Source organism: Lepisma saccharinum, chromosome 25 (genome assembly GCF_977018435.1).
Source record: "Lepisma saccharinum chromosome 25, izLepSacc3.1, whole genome shotgun sequence".
NCBI classification, from domain to species: Eukaryota; Metazoa; Arthropoda; class Insecta; order Zygentoma; family Lepismatidae; genus Lepisma; species Lepisma saccharinum.
Window position 1 is genome coordinate 1,382,767 of NC_139253.1, and position 12,944 is coordinate 1,395,710.

At 35.5% G+C, this 12,944-nt stretch overlaps 1 long non-coding RNA gene across 2 annotated transcripts in view; it reads right to left on the reverse strand.

Annotated features, from left to right (window-relative positions):
* The window catches only part of LOC145978627 (uncharacterized), an 88,896-nt gene that overhangs the window by 14,342 nt on the left and 61,610 nt on the right, over positions 1–12,944 (reverse strand). The window lies entirely within an intron of this gene.

Consider the following 12,944-nt stretch of genomic DNA (forward strand, 5'->3'; position numbering starts at 1 on the left):
ACTAGCTACATGATATTCTTATTTTGTTCTGTAACACACGTAATTTCTCTACCAAGACCACTGATAGCATCAATAATTGGTTAATCCTGACGCTTGTGTTGTTCATAGTATCCTCTATTTTCAGAATTTCAGCCTTCAAATCTTTTGGCCAGATAGTCACGTAAATTCAAATTGTCTTCAATTTTGTGTTTCGTTTTTTTTTGTTTGGGGGGTTATTTATACCGTCACAACGTAACTTATAATGACTCAACATTTATAAAATTGTTAATTTTGTTTCTATATTTTCCATTGTTTGGTTTTTGAGTCATATCAATTGTAGCAAATCCAAAATCTTCTTTGTTCCAACAGGAAGAGCAAAATTTTGAAAATTGACTGTAGTTTAAATCTTATCCTACATAGCCATTATATACATGTTTAAGATTATTGTGGTCCTGACAAGACAGACAAACTAGATTTTTATTATCACGAAGTAACTGTTTGGGAATCTTAGAATAAGTCTGAGCTAGATATAAACAGTCTATTACCCTGTGACTACCCTGAGTAAACAATTACGAATTTCATTTCGTTTTTTAAAAATTACATCATCAAAATAAAACAATTGTGGTTTAATTTTTGATCCAGGCCCTCATACAGTTTCATGAGCTGCTGGTATTTGTGTTGCTCTAAACTTTTTGAGGTAACATACAAGTGTCTGTTCTTCCAGTCTAACCAATTGGGACCAAGCAGAAAATTATCTACAAGTAGTGTAGTTTTTCCACAACCAGACCAGAAGTACCTACAATGAGGCATCTCAGATAGTCAGGGAGCTGCTCACCATTTTTCATTCTAGTTTCTAGTAAATCAGGCAAATGTCTTACCACATTCCATGTTGTTGCCATAGAAAAACTTGGTCTGTGGTAATCCAACTTTTTTCTAGAAGTCCCATCCATTTCACTAATAACGTTTTTGTTTTTTCAACGTAATACTTTCTCAATAAGATATGTATCTCGGCATTCAGTTTTGCTAAGTTCCTCTTCATAAAATCTTCCTTTCAATATTGCATTGCAATTGCATTTTATTATATATGTATACTTGTTCCCTGGTAAGACTTCAACTACAGTGAACAACCCTGTACTCAAATTTTTAGTAAAACGCTTTTCAAAATTGTGTTTAAATTTGTTAACCCTTACTTGATATCCTATTTGTACTTGGGTTTCTTGGTTGTATGTTGATATTTGGGACAGTAAACAGATGAAATTAATTGTACTTCGTCAGATTTAGTCACTTCAGCAGGCTTCATACGTATGGTTCTATGTATAGAGTTATTGTAATTATGAACAAGATCAGATAAAATTGTTACCCACTTATAGTTGCCTAGCAAACTAAACTGTCTCCACATATGATTTTTTAGTGTCCTTTTGAATCTCTCAATTAATCTAACTTTCAAATCACTGTATGTAGAATAATGCATAATATCATGCTGCACCATTAATTTGGTGAATGTGGAACTATAAAATGATTTTCCTCTGTCTGTCTGTAAGTGATGAGGTATTTTGCCTTGCTCTAAAATAGATTTAAAAGTCCCAGCGACACAAGCTCTTGTTTTAGATTTCAGATGAACAGCCTAAGAATATTTACTGAAAGTATATATTACAGAAAGCAAATATTTAAAACCATGTTTTATCTTATTCAGAGGAAATTTAGTACCATTGAGGCAAAATTCATGAGTTTGTGTATAGGGATATAATAAGTAAATATTACCAGCCTTAACATATGTCCAGTGCCCTAGTGTATTTGTAATACTGGGAAGTCGGACACTCTCAAGATAGAATAACTGACTAGATTCAGTTTGCTCAGCAGTGGTTCCAAGTGTTCCCCTATAGTACGAAGAACCTCATCATAGCTAGGTTTGATTCGTATATCACATAGAGTTGTTTAAATTGTTCATTCAAATCATGAAGCTGTCTAATGAAACTTGACAAGACTGATTCTTGATTTGTTTCTATGGTCCCAATTTGAAGCTTAATATTTGAAATAATCTGCTGTAATCTCTTCCCAAGCCTTAATTTATAGCTTTGGCTAGAAAGATCATGTACTGCTTTTGATTTCCATAAATAATGAGTGAAGTTCACTGACAATTTGGTTATTGGGCAAAGTGGCTATAGTTTCTTGAATTTGTGCAATTTCCACCTGAATGTTTCTGATATATTCAGATTTGAGTATTCTATTTACTGCTCTTTTCACAGCTCCCAGTTCCTGAGAAGTAGGTATTCTGAAGTGTCGTCAGAGCTTCCTTCACAGCATCTAATCCAGTGGCATCACCTACAGTACTTAAGGCATCTTGGAGTTGTAATATGTCATTTTGTGTAGGTGTTGATTGCTGTAGTGTTTCCCATTTGTCTTGTATGTCATCTATGAAATGATGGAAATGGGATAATTCAGATTCAGTGTTCAGATTTTCCAGCTTAGTAATTTGTTGTTGGACAATACTCAGAGTTTCAGGAATGCCAGGTAATTTTGATCCGAGTATTTCCTGGACACTCATTAGTTCCTTTTTTATAGTTGCTAAAGTTTCCTCAAGGTGGGCTATGGTATTTTGAATTTTCCCAAAATTATCGTAAGTCTCAAACTTGAGTTTGATGTTAGTAACATTATGGCCAATAGCATTACGTTCACTAGAGGAGGGTAGATTATTTATAAAATCTTCCAATATTTGAAGTTTAGCTTGGACTTTTGTTATAGCAGTGTGCATCTCATCTGTTTGTAGTTCAATTTTTATTTTTTTCTAATGTAGGAATCTCAAAGAATTCAAACTGTTCACACAAATCAGCAATTATACTATCATAATCTTGTTGAGTTTTAATACTTTGGATGATTGCTTATAGTTCTGTAAGAATACTGTTTGTTTGAATTTTTAACTGTTGATTTAGTTGTTCAACATTTGTAGTCCACGCTTATCTGAACTTGTCAACCTCATTTTTTAATTTGCCTACACTCTCTTCTAAGTTTTGAAGATTGTCCATTGAGGCCAAATTAGTGTATTTTTGCAGTAAGGATTTGAGTTCAGCATTAATTTAGAGAATAGGATCCAGACACTGAGACTGGAGGCTAGCTATCTCAGATTAGAGACTAGAGTTCAGTTTCTCCTGTAATATTCGTAGATCAGTACGTAACATTTTAACTCTAATATTAATTATAACACCATTAAGCCTTGTTTCCATGATTATGATAAACTGAATATGCTGACCAAGGCAGTAATTTATTTTATTAAAAACATAAACTAAACGTAACGTTTCAACCTTCTAGCAAGGTCTTCTTCAGACTCTGTATCAAGTACAAAAGTAACAAGATACAAAAACAGGGTATTATATATACACAAATATTACTCCCTCCTAAACTATTTAGAAAGTTGTTTGGAACTTTCTAGCAGGTGACTTTCACTTGCCAACTCTACTTTCATCTAAAAGCCTAAACACAATTACTTCCATATAGAATGTGGTTGGACTTTTAATCTCACGCTCTTTTACCTTCATTTTTCTTCCTTCTCCTCTCCAATTTCTCCCTTGTCCTTTCCACTCTTTGTAACATCTTCTTCCATTCTTTGTTTAACTTCAGTCCCCCATTCCAGTTCATTGTGTCTTCTTCACCTTTCTTCTCTATTTCCTTGGCTTCCTTCCATTTTCTCACTAGCATTCTCTTCTCACTTCCTATTTGCTTAGCCTCATCCCACTCTATGTCATGTCCTGTTTCTCTCGTGTGTTTAAATATTGCATTTCTCTCTCTCTTAAGTCGTACATCATCCCTATGTTGTTTCAACCTGTCTTTCAGCCTTTTTCATTTCTCCTATGTACACACTCTGACATTCTTTACATTTCACTTCGTAGATAATCCCTTCCTCTTCCTCTTCTCTGTTTACCTTTTTCTTGTTTGCATTCCTCGCTATTCCTAAGATGCTTCTCCCTCCTTTCCTGTAAGTTTTAATTCCCGCTTTCCTGAGCACTTTGCATATCTTTTCTCTGGTCTTCCCCATACTCCTTATACCAAACCTTCTCTCTTTTTCTTTCTTTCCTCTTTTTCTTTCTCTTCCAATTATTCCCTGCCCGTTTTCTTCCTTCTTTTGTTTATGTCCAGTCTATCCTCCTTCTCATAGCCTTTCTTTCCAGCTTTTTCCATAGGTTATTTATTTTGCCTTCTTTTTCACATTCTTTCGTGCATATTTTCTTGATTCTGTAATCCATATTCTTTATAAAATTTATTTTTGTCACCTCACTTACATCACTTCTTTCGTGGCAGAATACCCCTGCTGCACACTGCTTCTGATGCCAAGTGGTTTCAATTTCTTGTCCTCCCTTAATTTTCATCAATATATCTAGGTAGCTTATCTTGTCTTCTTCTTCTATTTCGAGTTCCAATAATATCACTCTTTCTTCATTTTGGATTTCTTTGGCAAAAATGTCGAGCTGCCTCTTCGTACCCTTCCATATGCCAAAACAATCGTCCACATATCTGCAAAATAGAATTATTTTGTCACCTCCTTTTTCTATCACTTTCTTTTCCCATTCATTCATAACCAATTCAGCAAAAAGCTGTGCTTAGGCTAGCACCTATATTCAGTCCTTCACTCATTAACATTATTTTATTTCCCATTATACTGTAACCGTTATTCCAAATGGTTTCCAGCGCCTTCACTACCCTTTAACTATCCCATTCTACTATAATTTCTTGTCCCATTCTCTTTTTGATAATGTCCAAAACGTGTCCCCTCTTGATGCTCGGGAACATACTTTTCACGTCTAAGCTAAACATTGTCGTCTCATCTCATTTAACTTAAGTCCTTTTATGAGGTCTACTACTTGTTCCCTGTTCTTAACTGTTCTGCTTTCTTGCTGTGTTACTAACACGTCAATAATTTTCTTTAATTTATTTTCTAAGGATTCCAAAATATTGTTTCTGCAGTTCATTACTGGTCTTAACTTTATTTCCTCTTTGTGTATCTTTGGAAAGCCTTTCAAACTTGGTAGTCTTCCTGTCTCCTTTATGCATTTCTTGAATCCTCTCCTCCTACAGTCTTTTATGATTCTATCTTTTATAGTCTGTTTTTCTCCTTTTCCACAAATCTCCTCATATCCATTTTCTTTTAGGTCTTCAAACTTTCTCTCGTACCATTCTAGTAGTATGAAAGTATATATTATAAGCACAAAAATTGTACAAAAGAAGAGCTTTTTGGTTAACAGGCCCGATTTGCCTACACTTAAAACTATGCCAAGATGCCCTTATTCCCTATTTCTTCAAGTGTGATATGCTCTTAATTCTGAGAATTCTGAATTCTAGTGTAGAAAAGAAGAACCCTAACAGACAGATTTGCCTACACTTAAAACTATGTCAAAAAGGGCATATAGCCCAATCGGCTATGTGTGTACATATTTAAATCTAAAGAATTTTGAATTCTAGTGTAGAAATGAAGAACTCCCCTCAGACAGATTTGCCCATGAGTGTAAAAACTACATCTCTCAGTTTGTTGTCCATAAACTTGTCAAAAATATGCCCCCCTTGATATTGTTTTGGCTACACTTAAAACTAGTGAAAAATGCTTATAAGAGCTTTTGCTTACACAAAAATATAATGTAATATATGCTTAAATACTTATTACCTGGAATATGCTCAATATTTTAATTGGACACCAGCCTCAACTCATATATCTAGTACTAAAACAATGTAATATGCAGAGATTTTCTAGAATTGCTCTGTGACTCTCTCATTTCTTACATCATAAACATATGATTTTTCACCTATGAGAATAACACTACATATGGTGTCATCAGGGAGTGTTTCGTGGAATTCACAGATAATTTTAATGTTTGTCCTGTCATTAACCACAACTTGTTTCCTTTTTGAAGTATTGATGACAAACATGGGTCTCTGTGCTTTGAATTCATCTGGTGTGTAATACATGTCAGTATTGCCAGTAGTGACCCTTTTGTATGCTGTAAATGCTTCATATAATTTAAGAAAATCATTCTTGGACATGTCTAAATTATAATTTTCTCTAGGGAATACTTCATTTCTGCCATTTTTAAGATATATGTTCTTGATGTTGCAGTTATCAAATTTACTTGAATTTTTTTCCTGATTATTGTGTCTTCCAGTCTGAAACAGTACCACCACAAAATCCGGCATGTCATATTGTATACTCGAGAATGAATTTGTAGCATCAAACTCATAATAAGTAACAGTGGCGGGCTTCTGTACACATTGATATGTATAAAATTGTAAAGGAATCTGTGGATTTTTTATTATATCTGCTTTGTATTTAAGAGCATAACTGGCTTCATATTCAACAACTGGCATTCTTAGCTCCATAGTCTGAATAAGGCATTTGGCTTCATCAGGTAGGGTATTAGGCAGAGCTTCCCCTGTAGAGTTTATTGCACTGTACCTCATCAAAGCATTATTATCATTGGCAGCTCTTCTAAATGTGATTCTTAAACCACCCTTCCACATAATATCTTTGTAATCTGAGAAGAATCCTGGCAACAGGCGCATGGGGAACAGCACTGTGTGGTTTTTAGATAATATCCTATCACCAGCCTCAAATCCACCTATTTTGTAGTAAGAAGCCTCGGTTTTGGATAATTTTAGTGTGGCCAAAGCTGTGGAGGTAATGCCGGGATAATCTACTCTGTTTATAACAACACCATGCTTTCTCATCTCAATTTCAGAGAACAGATGTGGCACAAAATTGTCTACCAATCTTATATTTGAATTTGCCGGATAATCTGTACCATCGAGCTTTACAACATCAAATTTGATGTATAGATCTGCTCTGTGGGGGTGTATAAAGCCATCCCCTACATCAAGATCAACCTCAATCTCTGTGTTGGGTTGATTTAAATTTGCAAATGTCCTCCTGTTTGGGGGGAATGATTGTAGTTCATAACTCTCAATATTTTCCATTTTTTTTTGTATGTATTTTTATTTAAATATTAATTTCTATGATTGCAGTTGTTGTGGCTCCAGCAAAATCAACTAATTCTTCTTTTTCATTAGTGACCATCAACTCAATGTAATCTATTCTATTATGGCAGACAGGAAAATATAATATTGGGGATGGAGTGTAGATGATTGGCTCCATAAATTCAAAATTAGGTTTAAATGTTGCAATGATGCCAGTTTGTTTGTGAGTGCCTATGCCATTTGATTTGGTGATCATACCCTCGGCCACATTACAGTGAATATTCAGAGTTTCTATGGCCAAGAATTTAGGTATATTAATAGCAGTGTGTTTGATGGCTGGTTCAAGTTTTGTGTTGTTCTCAAAGCCTAACAGCTCTCCTATAGTACCCAGATCCACTGTCTCTGTAGCAGATACAATCTCTACTCTGTGAGTGACAGAATTTTGAGTTAATACTATACCTCTGGGTAATTGAGCATTTAGAGTAGATAGATTATATTGCCCTGGAGTGATGACAATTTTTTGATCCCCTACTGCAATTGTGTTGTTGTGGTGTGTAATATTAGGGATCAAGTACATGCCATAAAATCCTCTGAGAGCTATTGTTTTGGGATATACTATGTCATCATGTAATCTAAGTTTCAATATTGAATTTTGGCTGGTGAGATGGAATACCCCCATGATGTTTCAGATACCACAAGGCCTTTTGAAAATTTTCAATTGATGGTTTATTTATTTGAGACATATATCTAAGAACAGATAAACACAAATGTCCGCAATTAACATCTTTGAAATTTTGAACACGGGCATTATTGTAATAAAGATTAGCTGATTTTAGATATTTTACTAAATTTTCAGGTGGAACACCTCCAAATGAATCAAACACAAATACCTCATCTTTTAAATATTTAAGATAACAAATCCAGTGAGTGCCCTGATTTTTGTACTTATCCAAATTAACAATGCCACACTCTTTGTTGAGTGGTTGTTCTGGTAAAGAATCAGACATGTACACACCTCTAAAATGTTTGATGCCCAGTGGCTTGATTAAAGCTTCAATATCTTGGTTTGTAAGCGGCTCTTGTTTTTTTAAACTTATTCATGGCTCTCTTAACACCCTTGCCTCGTTTCTCAATGGCCAGGTTATGGCGCTTCTGCTCATCTAATTCTGCCCTATTCTTCTTGGCATCTATTACTGTTTTTGCTATGGCAGCTGATCCGCCAGCCAAGCTCCCAACAGCCCCGAGAGCAGCTAAGATGGCCTGGATAGTAAATATAAATCCACCCACATGTGATTTTTTCCTGGATTGCTGTAATTTTTTTAATTGGGGGGTACTAAGTAATAATTTCATACCATGCCCCTTTGCAAGACAAGAATTTTTTTTCTTGCGCTGCTTTTTGGTTAAAAGACTATCAATAGTTTTAAGAGATTTAAGACCTGCATAAGGTACCTGATACATAACACCCTTGGCCTTCATTGTAGGTTTATTATATACATATTCACAACCCCCACCCCAGTTTTTGTTTGGTGTTCATAGCTATGGTGGTCCCCAATGCTGCTATTTTTTCACTTAAAGAAGCATCTTTGCTTACAAATCTACCAAATGCAGCCTCTTCTAATTTCTTGTCTGCAACATGTCTCTTGTCAAGATCAGTATGTGTGTTGTATGCTATGTCATGGTCTCTACAAGCAGAATCTAGGGGATTAACACCAGGATCACCTCTGTTTAATCTATGGTCCAATTTTGTGCCTGGACCACAATACTGATAGCCTGGAATGTGTAGTTCAAATGGCAGCTTGTTTATAATGTCATTAACCAGCCCCCGACCCTAAGATATATTCCAAAATTTAGGAGGTAGAGTATTAATAATTTTTATAAGATATCCAATCCCCTTAGTGTCATTCACTATAAAATTAGACAATTTTGTGCTTATCATGTCCATAATTCCAACCTTTTCATTGTAAAAATTGTGGTTGCCAGCATTTTCCTCCCCAGCTATCAACAATAACCTATCTACAAGTTTCCTGACATCATCAACCCACACAAATTCTTTGGGCAGGGTGTTGTATTGTTTGATTCCACTGCCAGTCTTGATCTGTGACCATATGGGTTTGATTAAGTTGTTATATTTTGCTCCACTGCTAGACTTGACTCTTTTTTGTGTGGGATCATTGTTCTGGTATAGAGCATCTGATTTTATTAATATTTCTTTGTAATGTTCATAATCTTGATCTGTATAGTTGCCAGGTCTCTTCCTAGTCATCAGTTCCCACAATCCAGGTGTGCCGGGATATTTAACAAAACCACCTTTTTCTCCAAGATGAGATTCTGAATATACAATCAGATCATCTCCCATAAATGTTACTCTGAAATTGCCAATTCTATGTATGATGCTACCATCACGCTCTGTGTCAGCATATAAGCCAAATACCTCATCTTTGTTGTCTTTAGGTGTGCTTAAATATTTTTGAGCAAGAAGACCCAATTCAATAGGACCCTGAGTAGCTTCAATTCTTCGAGGAGCAACAGGACTAGGTGTATGAATACTAGAAAGTGGGGTGAATGGATTATCTAATATGGTTCTTGCAGCTACAGGTACAAGCTCTGTGATCAAATTTTGATTTTGCTCTGTAACAGTTTTGATATTTTTACCTAATTCACTAATAGCATCAATAATAGGCTGTTCTGTTTGTTTGTGTTTTTCATAAATTCCTCGGTTCTCTGATTTCCATCCCTTAAATCTTTTTACAAGATAATCTCTTAATTTAAGATCATCAATAATTGGCCTTTTCATGGTTATTTATATATGTTTCAATGTCTAGAAAATTGTTGATTTTATTTCTGTATTTGCCAGTATTAGGTGTTCTTGTCATATCAATTGTGACAAACCCATAACTGTCCTGGTTCCAGCACCTACTGCAAAACTTGGAAAAATCATTGTAGATCAAGTCCCCACCTACATATTCATCATGTATGTGCTTGAGGTTGGTATGATCTTGATGAAACACACATATAAAATTGCTGTTGTCTCGGATCAGCTGCTTCGGTATTTTTGAAAAAGTCTGTGCAAGGTAGAAGCAATCAATGTTTTTGTGTCGGCTCTGTGTAAAGAAATTTCTAACCTTGTTTTGATTATCCAGTATAATGTCATCAAACACAACAACAGAATTATCGAGACATTCATGGAGTGGCTTAACATCTGATTCAAAAGTGGCAATATCCAGTCCATCATAAAGCTTCATCAGCTGCTGATATTTTAATTGTTCCAAGCTCTTAGAGAAGATATACAAGTGCCTGTTTTTCTAGTCTAACCAGTTGGGTGCCAATAAAAAATTATCAATCATTAGTGTAGTTTTACCACAAGCTGATGGCCCAACAATAAGACATCTAATATTATCAGGCAGCAACTTGCCATTTCTCTTATTCTGCTGTTCAGGTTCTGGCAGCCTTTTTATAACATCCCAGGTGTTCATATTATCACTTTGTCTGCATCGATCCAGCTGTGTTCTGGAAGTCCTAGCCATTTGACAAATAACGTGTTGCCTTTTCTGCGGATGATTTTTTCTATGAGATATGTGTCAGGCTGTTTAGTTTTGGTGAGTTCTTCTTCTTAGAACCTGCCTTTGAGAATATCTCCTCGGTGGTCTTTTATTAAATAGGTGTTAAGGGTCCCAGGTTTAACTTGAACCACTGTAAATAATTCAGTGCTCCAGTTTCTTGTAAAGCCTCTTTTGAATAAGTGCTTATATTTGCTGATACTTACTTGATCACCCACCTTGTATTTGGCTTTTCTTGTTGTTGGCTGATATTTAGGATAATAAACAGTACTGATCAATTTTTGCTCATCAGATGAAGTTACTTCAGAGGGTTTCATGTTGATTGTGGAATGGACCGAGTTGTTATATTTTTCTAGAAGTTCTGGAAGAATACTGAACCATTTATAATTACTTTGAAGTGTAAATTGTTTATACATAAGATTTTTTAGGGTTTTGTTGAATCTCTCTACAATTGATGCCTTGAGATCACTGTAACTCGAATAATGTTGTATTGACTGGCTTTTAATAAATTGTTGGAACACTGGATTATCTGTTTGCAAATACCGCGGTGATCTTCCACTCTGATTGATGATTGTCCTGAAGGCTTCTGTAACATATTTTCCAGTCTTGGATTTGAGTGGCACAGCCCAGGCAAATTTTGAAAATGTGTCTATTACAGTGAGTAGATACTTGTAGCCCTTGTTGATTTTGTCTAAGTTTTTCAGCTGTCCACTTGCTATCTCAATCAAGTCGCACTGCCATAAATCATCTATGCCTTTTGTGACTACTGGCAGTCTCTTATAATTATGTCTGGCTTGTCTGTGTAATTCATCAACAATAATTTGTCTAGACATAATATGTAAACAAGAATATTGCAACTATAGGGTATTCAGCAGCTGATACTACAGGATTTTCTAAATACAGTTTGTCTCCTATTTGTATATGAAATTCCAGAGAGCCTTCATCTTCAACATAAGATGTTTCTAATGTATTGGGATCTGTAAAATCCTCCAATTCTACACAGGTGATTTTTGGTTTATTATCAGCATTTGTTATTGATAAGGTAGGGTAGTGGTGTGCCTGTGGTTGTAGCCAATATTTGATTGGTCTCAGTGTGCCCCCAACAAAAAACTGGTAATAAAATTGTGCAGGGGACAGCATATATATTTTGCCACCTGGTGTAAATAGTGAATCATATTCTTTGTTGGGGATGCTTGTTACAGATTCAAGGTGCTCATTGATGGTCCTAACAACATCATCATGGCCTGGCTTGATTTTTATGTCCACAACAAGTTTCTTGTATTGTTGCACAATTTCTTGTAGCTGGGTGGCAAAAACAGACAAAGCATTTGCTTGATTGGATTCCATGGTCCCTAGCTGTTGCTTGATATTAGCTACAATTTGCTGTAAATTTTCAACAACTGCCAATTTTGAATTTTGAGCTATAAGATCATGGACCTGTCTTCTGATATCCTCAAACAGGGCATGCAGTTCATTAATATGTTGATTGGTTGGTAGAGTGGCCACTGTCTGAGTGAGTTGTTTGATCTCTGTCTGGATATTCTTGATATCTTCTGATTTCAATATGCGATTCACAGCTCTCTTAATATTTTTAAGTTCCTGTGATGTAGGCAGATTTGATACAGTATTATGCAAAGATTCAAGTGCCAATTTCACATCATTTACTTCAGAAGCATCAACCACACCACGCATAGCATTTTGGAGCAGGGCTATATCTGCCTGAGTGGGTGTTGATTGTTGTAAAATTTCAAGCTTTGTTTGGATATCATCGATCAAGTGATGAAAATGAGATAGCTCAGATTCAGTGTTGAGGTTTTCAAGCTTTGTGATCTGTTGCTGGACACTAACAAGGGTATCTACAATACCGGGCAGGCGAGATTCTAGAGTTTCTTGTACATTTGCCAAATCACTTTGCACTGCTGCTATTGTACCCTCAAGATGGGTTATGGTACTTTGAATTTTTCCAAAATCTTCATATGTTTCAAGTTGCAGCTTGATGTTGGCAACACTCCGAGTTATTGCACTCAAAGCATCAGAAGATGGCAAGTTGTTCATAAAATTTTCAAGTGTCTCAATTTTTTCTTTAACCTCAGCTATGGCATTGTTCAAGGGGTCCAGATTAGGTATCTGTAATGATTGAATCTGTTCTTTTAGAGTGGAAATCACTAGATCAAAATCTTCTTGTGATTTTATGCTTTTGACAAATGTTTGGAGCTGTGCCTGGACATTATTTATTTGCTCTTCCAATTGTTGTTTCAATTGCTCAGAGTTGGTGGCCTGGGTCTTAAATTTGGCTTGAAGAGCTGCTACAGCTTCTTCTAAACTTTGAAAATTATCCAATATGGCCAAATCAGTATATTTCTGAAGCAATAATTTGAGTTCAGAATCAATTTTAAGAAGAGGGTCCATGCATTGTGATTGCAAATTTGTAATTTCTAATTGAAGACTGGCATT